The sequence below is a fragment of the Ovis aries genome, chromosome 2, assembly GCF_016772045.2.
Source record: "Ovis aries strain OAR_USU_Benz2616 breed Rambouillet chromosome 2, ARS-UI_Ramb_v3.0, whole genome shotgun sequence".
Taxonomy (NCBI): Eukaryota; Metazoa; Chordata; class Mammalia; order Artiodactyla; family Bovidae; genus Ovis; species Ovis aries.
This window is the reverse complement of record NC_056055.1, coordinates 8,316,765-8,328,559: the sequence shown is the minus strand read 5'-3', so window position 1 is coordinate 8,328,559 and position 11,795 is coordinate 8,316,765. Positions and strand designations below refer to the sequence as shown.

Below are 11,795 nucleotides of genomic sequence, written 5' to 3'. Positions count from 1 at the left end.
TCTCTGAATCTATACATCATTAAAACTATTTGTCCATTTTTAATGCATTTTTCTGAGGAAAGGGTCTGCGATTTTCCTGAACTGGGTCCTTGTTGTTGTTATTCCATTGCTAAGTCATGTCTGGCTCTGCAACCCAATAGATTATAGCACACCAGGCTCCTCTGCCCTCCACTATCTTATAGAGTTTGCTCAAATTCATGTTCACTGAGCTGGTAATTCTATTTAACCATTTCGTCCTCTGTTGCCCCTTTCTCCTTTTGCCTTTAACCTTTTCTAGCATCAAGGTCTTTTCCAGTGAGTTGGCTTTTTCCATCAGGTGGCCAAAGTATTGGAGCTTCAGCTTCAGCAACAGTCCTTCCAATGAATATTCAAGGTGGATTTCCTTTAGGATTGCCTCAACCAAATGACTGAAAGGCCTCTTGGGTTCACTTGGGGTCTTGTTTCATTTGCACAAAAGGTCAATATTGAATTGTAGTATTGGATGGCTGCTCACCTGTGAGTGCACACGAAAGAAAAAAAAAATTGCTTAAGTAATTTGAGTTTTATTAGAAGGGTTGACCAGAAAGATTGAATTTGTAATTTGCTAATTACTAAATGGATGCTTTAGTCATTAGCCATAATCATCTATGCTATTGGAATGGACACTCTCACCAAATAACTTTCACCCTAAAATTGTAATAAAAATACTGAATGTTTTGTAAATACCATGGTAAATTTTAACTATTACCTTGACAATTTTGTAGGTTGGGCTCCTGCATCTGTCTTTTAGCATCTTAACATTTGTAACTATTTTCTCCTGTTATGGGCTTCCCTTGTGGCTCAGCTGGTAAAGAATCCACCTGCATGCCGATTGGCCGTGGTCAGCGTGAGCTGATTATTGGTGACCGACAGACTGGCAAAACATCAATTGCTATTGACACAATCATTAACCAGAAACGATTCAATGATGGAACTGATGAAAAGAAGAAGCTGTACTGTATCTATGTTGCTATTGGTCAAAAGAGATCCACTGTTGCCCAGTTGGTGAAGAGACTTACAGATGCAGATGCCATGAAGTACACCATTGTGGTTTCAGCTACTGCTTCAGATGCTCCCCACTTCAGTACCTGGCTCCTTATTCTGGATGTGCAATGGGAGAATATTTTAGGGATAATGGCAAACATGCTTTGATCATTTATGACGACTTATCCAAACAGGCGGTTGCTTATCGTCAGATGTCTCTGCTGCTCCGCCGACGCCAGGGTCGTGAGGCCTATCCTGGTGATGTATTCTACCTGCACTCCCGACTCCTGGAGAGAGCAGCTAAAATGAACAATGCTTTTGGTGGTGGCTCCTTGACTGCTCTACCAGTCATCGAAACGCAAGCTGGTGATGTGTCTGCTTACATTCCAACAAATGTCATTTCCATCACTGATGGACAGATCTTCTTGGAAACAGAATTGTTCTACAAAGGTATCTGCCCTGCCATTAATGTTGGTTTGTCTGTGTCCCGTGTTGGATCTGCTGCCCAAACCAGGGCCATGAAACAGGTGGCAGGTACCATGAAACTGGAGTTGGCTCAGTATCGTGAGGCTGCTGCTTTTGCCCAGTTCGATTCTGACCTTGATGCTGCCACTCAACAACTCTTGAGTCGTGGTGTGCGTTTGACTGAGTTGCTCAAGCAAGGACAGTATTCTCCCATGGCTATTGAAGAGCAAGTGGCTGTTATCTATGTGGGTGTCAGGGGGTATCTTGACAAGCTGGAGCCCAGCAAGATCACAAAATTTGAGAATGCTTTCTTGTCACACGTTATCAGCCAACATCAAACCCTGTTGGGCAAAATCAGGACCGATGGAAAGATCTCAGAAGAGGCAGATGCAAAGCTGAAAGAGACTGTAACAAAATTCTTGGCTGGATTTGAAGCTTAAACTCCTGTGGATTCACATCAAATACCAGTTTGGTTTTGTCATTGTTTCTTCTAGTTCCATTTGTAAAAGGATTACTCCAATACTGCAGATGTACAATAATCACATTAAAATAAAGGTTCCATGTTGCTTGGTGGTTAAAAAAAAAAAAAGAATCCACCTGCAATGTGGGAGACCTGGGTTCAATCCCTGGGTTGGGAAGATCCCCTGGAGAAGGGAAAGAATACTCCAGTATTCTGGCCTAGAGAATTCCATGGACTGTATAGTCCATGGGATCATAAAGAGTTGGACATGACTGAGCAACTTTCACTTTCTCCTGTTACACTAGTATAGGCCCCCAGGGGTTCCTTTATGGTTGACTATTTTTTCTTATATAACATGATTTTAAGATCCTTTACTATTCTGCTTTCTCTTCTCTGCATTTTCTAGTTTGTCACTGTTTCCCTTAAATGCATCACTGAAAACTGAGCAGAATCCAAATGTAACCAAACGCTTAGGTCCCACTATGGACTGAACTACATCCTCACTCTCACCAGAGTTTCGATGTTGAAGCTCAAACATCTAATGTAATGGTATTTGGAGATGCAAACTTTGGGGGTGATTAGATTTAGAGGTCATTAAGGTGGGATCTGATGATGGGCTTTGTGCCCTTATAAGAAAAGACACCAGAGAGGCTTATTACTCTCTCTCTCCACTGTGTGGTAACACAGCAAGAAGGCAGCCATCTGCAAGCCAGAAAGAGCTCTTACCAAAAACCAACCATGCAGACACCCTGATCGCAGACTTCCAGCCTCCAGAATTCTAGAAAATAAATGTCTGTTGCCTAAGCCACCCAATATTTTGTCATGGCAGCCTGAGCAAGCCTGCTGTCCACACTGTGTCTAGCACAGTGCTTGGCTTCCCTGGTGTGACTGATGGGCTGGGCCTGAGGATGCCAGCCTTAGGGGACCTTTCTTGGTTTGCCCAAGATCAACACATGCTGATGAGACCAGCAGGCCCCCAAGTTCGTGCCAGGCTTTTACACTGCTGGTCTGGATTTCTGGGCTCCTGATGTTGGCCTCTCCATGCCAGGCTCTGGGGAGCCAGTACTTCTTGGGAAAGATACCACATGCATGAATAATATGACAAGCGTCTGAGTTGGCAGCGAGGGGTGACAGAACTTTTCTAGGGATGAGGCCAGGTCTGGCAGGTTTCCCACGTCTATTCAGCACCTGGAAGCCCAGCGAATTTACGTGGACCTGTCTGGTGCTTAGGTCTCACTGGTGGGAAGATTCAGAGACGGCTGGGATGGTGTGCTTTTCTGCAGCCTCTGGGCAACCTGCACAGTCCAGTCATCCTTAGGTCGCCTTCAGGGAGCACCAGAGAATACTAGCTCTTAGCACTCTTGCCCTGTAGGTGCCTCATGCTGCCCATAAGAACAGGTGAGACACATGAGTGAGTTAGTTTGATTCCCTTACCTTTAAAATGGTCATTGCTCCATGGTATTAAAATACTGCTCCAGATGACTGTGACAATCAAATGAGGTGAGGAGGTCATACATAGATGCCAAGTAGTTAGAGCTGCCCTCACAGGGCACTGTCGTCAGAAGCATCAGTATACTCTCTCCTATAAATGTGCCAACACCTTGAGGTGGACTGTGTTATGCCCATTTTACAGATGAGGAAACTGAAGCTTGGGAGATTTACTGACCTGCTTGGGTTTACAAAGCTAGTGAGGGTGAAGTTTCTTTCCCAGTGTTTGGTGTATACAGAGCACTTAATCTGTACTAATTAAACAAAGAGAAATAACTGAATTTAGTTTTTCTCCATCCAGGCTGACATCAAAGTCCTTGCCACCAACCGCTGTGCTGTACTGCTTGACTCTAAACTGTAGAGTGCTGTTCCCCTGGGAGAAACTGTTTCCATGTGGTCATGAGTTCTGATCCACAAACTGATTGCCCTTTGAGTGGGGTCCCAGCAGACCTCCTGGGCCTTACATTCTGTCCATTACATCTTTCGTGTGCTGTGGCTCTAATACAGGTTTCTATGTAGGCCAAAAAATGGAACGTTAGCACAGACACTATTCTTGAGGATGCTATGCTCCCAGGAAGGGAGGGGAATAAGGAAAATGGCAATCAAAGATAATATGTAGTAAGTGTTGGAGAAGACTCTTGAGAGTCCCTTGGACTGCAAAGAGATCCAACCAGTCCATTCTGAAGGAGATCAACCCTGGGATTTCTTTGGAAGGAATCATGCTAAAGCTGAAGCTCCAGTACTTTGGCCACCTCATGCGAAGAGTTGACTCATTGGAAAAGACTCTGATGCTGGGAGGGATTGGGGGCAGGAGGAGAAGGGGTCGACAGAGGATGAGATGGCTGGATGGCATCACAGACTCGATGGACGTGAGTCTGAGTGAACCCCAGGAGATGGTGATGGACAGGGAGGCCTGGCGTGCTGCGATTCATGGGGTTGCAAAGAGTCAGACACAACTGAGCAACTGAACTGAACTGAACTAAACTGAATAGCCACTCACTTATTGAATTTTGACGTGTGACAGATGCTTTGTTAAGCATTTTATATATCTCTCATACAACCTCATACAACCTCATGAGCTAGTGACTCTTTGTATCTAGCTCTCTTTTGCAGAAGAGAAATCTTGGAAGATTTATTTAATTACTCTGTGCAGGTCTCTGATTCCTTGGAGAAAACAATCATGGTTAATCCACATTCTCTCACTTGAAGGTCAAAATTTAGCAAAGTCACTAGCATGATATAGAAGCTGCGTCAGGGCTCCAGTTGGCTGAGTTCAGTTCCTCTCTCTGTCAAGGAGTGCAGATGAAACAGACACAGGGTTGCTGTCTAATTCTGTTTGTGTGTTTGCATGCTACCTTAATTCAAGCATGTCTGAGTTCTTGAGAGCCCGTGGACTGTATCTGTCCATGGCATTCTCCAGGCAAGAATACTGGAGTGTGCAGCGATTCCTTTCTCCAGGGGATCTTCCCGACCTAGGGATTGAACGCTCATCTCCTGAGCTGGCAAGTGGATCCTTGATCACTGAGCAACCAGAGAAGCCCCGCAGTGTGATTTGCCTGGCACTTAATAAACTTTTGCTGTTAACATTATTATGCACATGTGATAGAAAACAAATCAAAACCCAACTAAGCCAGCAGATTCAAAGCACAGAAGAGGATTTCAGACACTTTCACAGTTTCCAGGGTTCCCTCACATGCAGGGTTTCACCCATGCGGCTCCCCACCTAACACTGTGAGAGCCCCCGCGCCCCCGTGTGAGATGCGGCTGTTTGATGGTCGTTCAGCTCTCTTGCGCGTTAAGTGGCAGGGTCATGACTCTAATGCTGGTCAGCTCAACCCTAGTTCCAGGGCTCTGTCAGCTCCCAGACAGTGTCAGCGTATGAACTGCTTAGCTGGAATGGAAGGGTTATTTAGGGAATGTTCCTTAGAAGATTCAAACTCTCATACTAATTTCACATGCTAGCATGATTATGCTCAAAATCCTTCAAGCTAGGCGCCAACAGTATGTGAACTGAGAACTTCCAGATGTACAAGCAGGGTTTTGAAGAGGCAGATAAACTAGAGATCAAATTACTGACATTTGTTGGATCATGGAGAAAGCAAGGGAGTTCCAGAAAAACATTTATTTCTGCTTCATTGATTACACTAAAGCCTTTGACTGTGTGGATCACAACAAACTATGGAAAATTCTTAGAGATGGGAACATCAGACCACCTTACCTGTCTCCTGAGAAACCTGTATGCAGGTCAAGAAACAAGTTAGAATCAGACATGGAACATCTAACTGATTTAAAATTGAGAAATGAGTGCATCGGGATTTTATGTTGTCACCCGCTTATTTAACTTCTATGCAGAGTACATCATGCAAAATGCCAAGCTGGGTGAATCACAAGCTGGAATCAAGAGAGAAATATTAACAACCTCAAATGTGCAGATGATACCCCTCTAATGGCAGAAAGTGAAGAGGAACTAAAGAGCTTCTTGATGAGGGTGAAAGAGGAGAGTGAAAAAGCTGGCTTGAAACTCAACATTGAAAAACTAAGATCATGGCATTGGGTCCTATCACTTCATGGCAAATAAAATGAGAAAAAGTGGAAGCAGTGACAGATTTTATTTTCTTAGGCTCTGAAATCATTGCGGATGGTGATTGTGACCATGAAATTAAAAGACACTTGCTCCTCGGAAGGAAAGCAATGGCAAATCCAGACAATGTGCTGAAAAGCAGAGACATCACTTTGTCGACAAAAGTCCATACAGTCAAACCAATGGTTTTTTCCAGTAGTCACGTATGGATGTGAATCTTGGATCACAAAGAAGGCTGAGGGCGAAAGAATTGATGCTTTTGAATTCTGGTGCTGGAGAATACTCTTGATAGTCCCTTGGACTAAAAGGAAATCAACCCTGAATATTCATTGGAAGGTCTGATGCTAAAGCTGAAGCACCACTGCTTTGACCACCTGATGCAAAGAGCTGATCCATTGGAAAAGACCCTGATGCTGGGAAAGATTGAAAGCAAAAGGAGAAGGGGACGGCAGAGGATGAAATCATTAGATAGCATCACTGACTCGATGGACGAGTTTCAGCAAACTCCAGGAGATAGTGGAGGACAGAGAAGCCTGGTGTACTATAGTCCATGGGGTTGCAAAGAGTCAGACACAACTTAGCAACTGAAAAACAACAACACCCTTAGAAGACAGGGCAGTGAGTCCCAGTGATCCCACCTGCCGCAGATGTAATCTTCTTGGTAGGATGGCTAGGCTGTTGGCACCAGTGAGAAAGGCTCTTCCAGAAGGAGAGTCATTTTCACTTCATTTCACTGCAGATGAAAAACAAGTGTTTTCAAGTAACTCATTTTCTTAATTGACTCTTCAAGTACTGCATATCCCACTCTGAAACACTGAGAATCATCTCCATGGAATAAAAGGAACACAGGCTTTGGAATCAGAAGGATATGTTCTTTTTATCAACATCAACTCTGACACTTACAGCTGCATAACTTTGGACGAGCCATTAAGCTCTGAGACTTTGTCTCTTCATCTGTGAAATGGAGACAGTAATATCTACTTCCAGGATGGTTGGAGAGGGTTAATTTATGTAATATATTCAAGGTGTCTAGATCACAGTGGACTCAGAAAATGTCACAACTTTTCATCACTACCTTTTTATTAGTAAACTAATAAATTATAGTTACAAAAGACTTGCTTGCTAGATCCTACGACCCTCACATATGGTGCTTTATGATTCTAGTGACTGCCAGAGAGTTAGCTTGATTTGCATCTTCCAAAGGAAAGCTGAGTTCAGTGGTGGGATGAGAGAGAAACTCACTCTCCAGGTAGATAAATGGTCAGTTGACTTATGTGTCTGAGGGAAGCTAGAACAGTAAAGAGAAGTTTTCAGATCTCTAAGCTTGGAAATGATACTCTGGAGCGTAAGCCACTCCATGGGCAACTGGGGATGCTTTCTGAAGCATGACATCTGTTACAGCTGTTTGGGTTTTGTCCATACAGTTCTCTGCTGAAGGTTTGTTTCGCTGTCACATTGGAGAGGTGGGATTTAAAAGGTCATGTCACCCACAAGGATTCAAACAGGTTGGATCCTTCATCTTCTCATATCTATGCTCTGGACAGTAGAAGTCAGATCCAGCCGCACTGCCAAGCAGACCTCTGGAGTTTTATAAGACCTTTATATTATCTGAAATCATCTAGTTGAAAAGCCATCTGAAATCGCCTAGCTGAAAAGGACTGGCATTTAGCGGGAGATGCACTAGGAAGAAGGCAATCAGAACAGACTGCCGCCATTGGCATAGGAGGGAAGTGTGAGATGCTGCCGGAGCTGACAGGAGGGGCACCTAGTGCAAGACCAGTGATCAAGGCATTACTGAGTCACCCAGAGGAAGTGACCTTGTTGAAACAACAGCTAAATGGAGGTACTTAAGGGGGAAGATGGGGATACAGACAACTTCCTTGGATAAAGAAACAGCATGTTCAGAGCATAGCGGCGGAAGAGAGCATGGCACATTCAAAGAGTTGAAGAGGAACCTTCTTGGCTGGAAGGGAATGATTGATGGGAAAATGGTAAGAGATGAGAATGGAAAGGGAAAAACCATGCAAGGAGACTGGACTTCACCCCGAGGTGATGGGAAGCATCTGAAGTGTTAGGCAGGGGCATGCCAGGACCACATCTTATAGGAAGTAATATAGAAGGTGAATCGGAGGTGAAATGTGAAGGTGATGATGATGGCAGTGATGAAAAAGAAGAGGGGAACAATCACCACCCGCAACACCGTCTCCACCAAAGTGGAAAATGTGGTCAAGGATTACAAGACACTAAGCCCCTCTTCCACTTTGTGACCTCATATGAAAGTGAAAGTGAAAGTCACTCAGTCGTGTCCAGTTCTTTGTGACCCTATGGCCTACGCAGTCCATGGAATTCTCCAGGTCAGGATACCGGAGTGGGTAGCCTTTCCCTTCTCCAGGGGATTTTTCACAACTCACAGATCGAACCTAGGTCTCCCACATTGCAGGCGGATTCTTTACCAGCTGAGCCACAAGGGAAGCCCAAGAATACTGGAATGGGTAGCCTATACTTTCTCCAGCAGATCTTTTTGACCCAGGAATCAATGAGGGATCTCCTGAATTGCAGGTGGATTCTTTACCAACTGAGCTATCAGGGAAGCCCAACCTCATATGGCTCTACTCAATGCAAAGAATAGGATCAGCATTCTTTTATGAAAAGAAGTTGATAAACACTGAATGGTATATTTGAATTTATAGCTGTCTCTGATGGCTGGCATAGGGCTCTCAGAATGTGGTATTAGATGAGCGTGTGATCTCAAAGAAAACATTATGTAACAAAATTATGCATTATTCATGAAAACCACAGAATAAGCTGTGGCTTTATGCTTTGCAAAAAGATTTACAGAAATATGCTTAACCAATGAGATTGTATTCTGTCCTCGTGTAATGGACCTTATTGCACGCAACAAAAGGTAGGGCTGGAGAAGGAAATGGCAACCCACTCCAGGGAGGAGGCTGGTAGACTACAGTCCATGGGCTTGCAAAGAGTCGGACACGACTGAGCGACTTCACTTTCTTTCTTTCTATAGTTTCTTTTGGAGAAGGAAGTGGCAACCTGCTCCAGCGTTCTTGCCTGGAGAATCCCATGGATGGAGGGGCCTAGTGGGCTGCGGTCTACAGGGTTGCAAAGAGTCGGACACGACTAAGCAACTAACACACACACACACAAGGATAGGGCAGTAAAGGGAATTGTGGATTATTTTATACAGCTGACGTATATTTGTTGAAGAGATGGCAAAATCAATGTAGAGAAAGAGGAGAATCCTGCTCATGACCATAAAGCAGATTAATGAAAAAAAAAAGATAGCAGTAGGGTCTCCTGAATTACAACCTTATATTCTTTTGATTGTATCTGTGACTATCATTTACAAAAATGAAAATCAGGTAAATAAACATAATAATCTTTCCAGAGGGTAATATGCCTTAAGGTATGTTGCCAGGATGCAGCGCTGGTAAACAGTAGTAGCTGGTGTGTGTGTGGGCGGGGGGGGGGGGGGTGGGTGAGGAGAGTTCTAGTTTCACATATGTTTAGAGTAGAAACAAAGGTGAGTATATTTCTTTATTATAGGATACTAAAGAGATTTTAATAAGCAAATACACCTTTAGAAATTCAAAAAGAAAGATTTTCATCAGTCTACAGCTTTTTTACTTTCACATTTTCAATGTGAAAATCAACATCAGATTGACATGCTGTTTTACATAAATTATACTCATCATATTGATTTCTTTAACATCTTCAGGATTGACATTATAATTCTATGTTAAATGGAAGGCCCTTAGGGATTTATACGCTTTTCCTATTACTTAATTTAAGTATGTATCTCTATAAGTTGATCAGCTTCTCTTAAAATTCAGGTGGAAGACTTTGACAGATAAAACAGTTTGATGACTAAATAAATCACATCAACTTCTCCCAGCTTTCAACATTTTATCTTCTATATTAGGGAGTTTGGCAATGTCTACCACCTTAAATTGGATGACTTGTTATTTGACTGTCAATCTTCTGGCTTCATAAAAATGTTCATCTCAATGCAACGTTAAAGTGCAACCTTTTATAAGCAACAATTGAGAGCTCAAGTTAAATTTAGCCACACAAGTTACAAAAGGCTTCTCAGGTGGTGCAGCGGTAAATAATCCATCTGGCAATGTGTAGGAGACACAGGTTCAATTCCTGGGTCAGGAAGATCCCCTGGAAGAAGAAATCCACTCTAGTAATCTTGCCTGGAAAATTCCATGGACAGAGGAGCCTGTCAGGCTACAGTCCGTGGGGTCACAAAAGAGTCAGACACAACTTTACCAACTGAGCACGCACCCATGCATGATGTACAAAAAAAAATGTATTAACCCAACTTAAGTGATCATCAGATAAAAGGCATCATCAATGTACAGCTAAGGCAGCTCAAGCAAGGCCTGTGAAAATGAAAGCTTTCCTTCTCCAGGGGATCTTCCCAGCCCAAGGATTGAACCTATGTCTCCTATATTGCAGTTGGATTCTTTACCATCTGAGCTGCCAGGGAAGCCTATAGCTGCTGACAGATATTCTTTGACATTGTGTAATGGGTAGCCTAATTTCAGAGACATTGAAATGGAGGGTGGGTATGTGTGAGATCACCAAGGACCAGCCTAGAAGACAATTTTTCCACAGACAGCGGTGGTAGGGGGATGGTTTCAGGATGAAACAAGTGCATTACATTTATCGTACACTTTATTTCTATTAATATTATTACACCAGCTCCACATTAGATCATCAGGCATTAGATCCCAGAGGCTGGAAACCCCCATGTTAGAATTAAGAGATTTAATATTATGCAGTTATGTTATAGGCTACTCTTCGGGAAATTCAGTTTCCCAAGGACAAGGAACAAAATGCCCTAGAATCTTGCCAAAGTCTTACAACCCTGTAACCATTCCAACTTGAGATTCACAGATGTCTTCATCCATTAAAACTATATAACAAATTAACATGGACCAGGTGGCTTATTAACAACAGAAATGTATTTCTCACATTTTTGGAGCCTAGGAAGTCCAAGATCAAGATGCTGACAGATTCCAAATACTGTGGAGGTCCACTTCCTGATCCATAGAGAGCCACCTTCCTCCTGGGTCCTCATACGGTAGAAGAGGGGAGCAATCTTTCTGGAGTCTCTTTTACAAGGTCATTAATTCCATTAATGGGAGCTGACCATCTTGATCTAATCAACTCCTGAAGACCCCACTTCCTAACACTGTCATAATGGGGGTTAGGATTTCAAAATACGAATTTAGGGGGAACACAAACATTTAGTCAACAGAAACAGATATTCAGATAAATCCTCAGGACATTTCTCAAAGGCATTATTATATCTCCACAACCAGAATCTCATTTTTTCTCTAAGGACGCAAACTATCTCCAGTTTTGCATCGATGAAAAGTTCTTGAGGTTTTAAAATTTCTGATACTCGTAAACGTATGAACTGAAAATGTTAGATGTTAAGTGAGAACATATCCCAGTAGTGAAAGTAACATACAAATCTATCTTTAGCCTTAAAACTTATTCGCTTTTTCATTTTTAAAACTGTTTCATGCGTTTTCTCCACAATTTTATTCTTTTTTGCCAAGTTCACACATCTGAATGACATTTTAAACCCTGTCAAAGACGGAAAACTAAAACATATGATCTTAATCATGTTTGAATGAGTGTTTTGCTGATTCAAAGTAGTAGTTAAGAAGGTTAGCATTTTGCTTTAGAGAAAGTGGAAGTTTACAAGTCTATTCAATTCTTGCCCTATTAAATCAAAATAAGCCTCTCCCTCTCTAAAAATCTTTT

The 11,795-nt window shown here is 42.7% G+C and overlaps 1 pseudogene; it reads left to right on the top strand.

The window, feature by feature from the left end:
• The first annotated feature begins 843 nt into the window (after positions 1 to 843).
• LOC101118085 (ATP synthase subunit alpha, mitochondrial-like) lies at positions 844 to 2,037 on the top strand (annotated as a pseudogene).
• Positions 2,038 to 11,795: the final 9,758 nt, after the last annotated feature.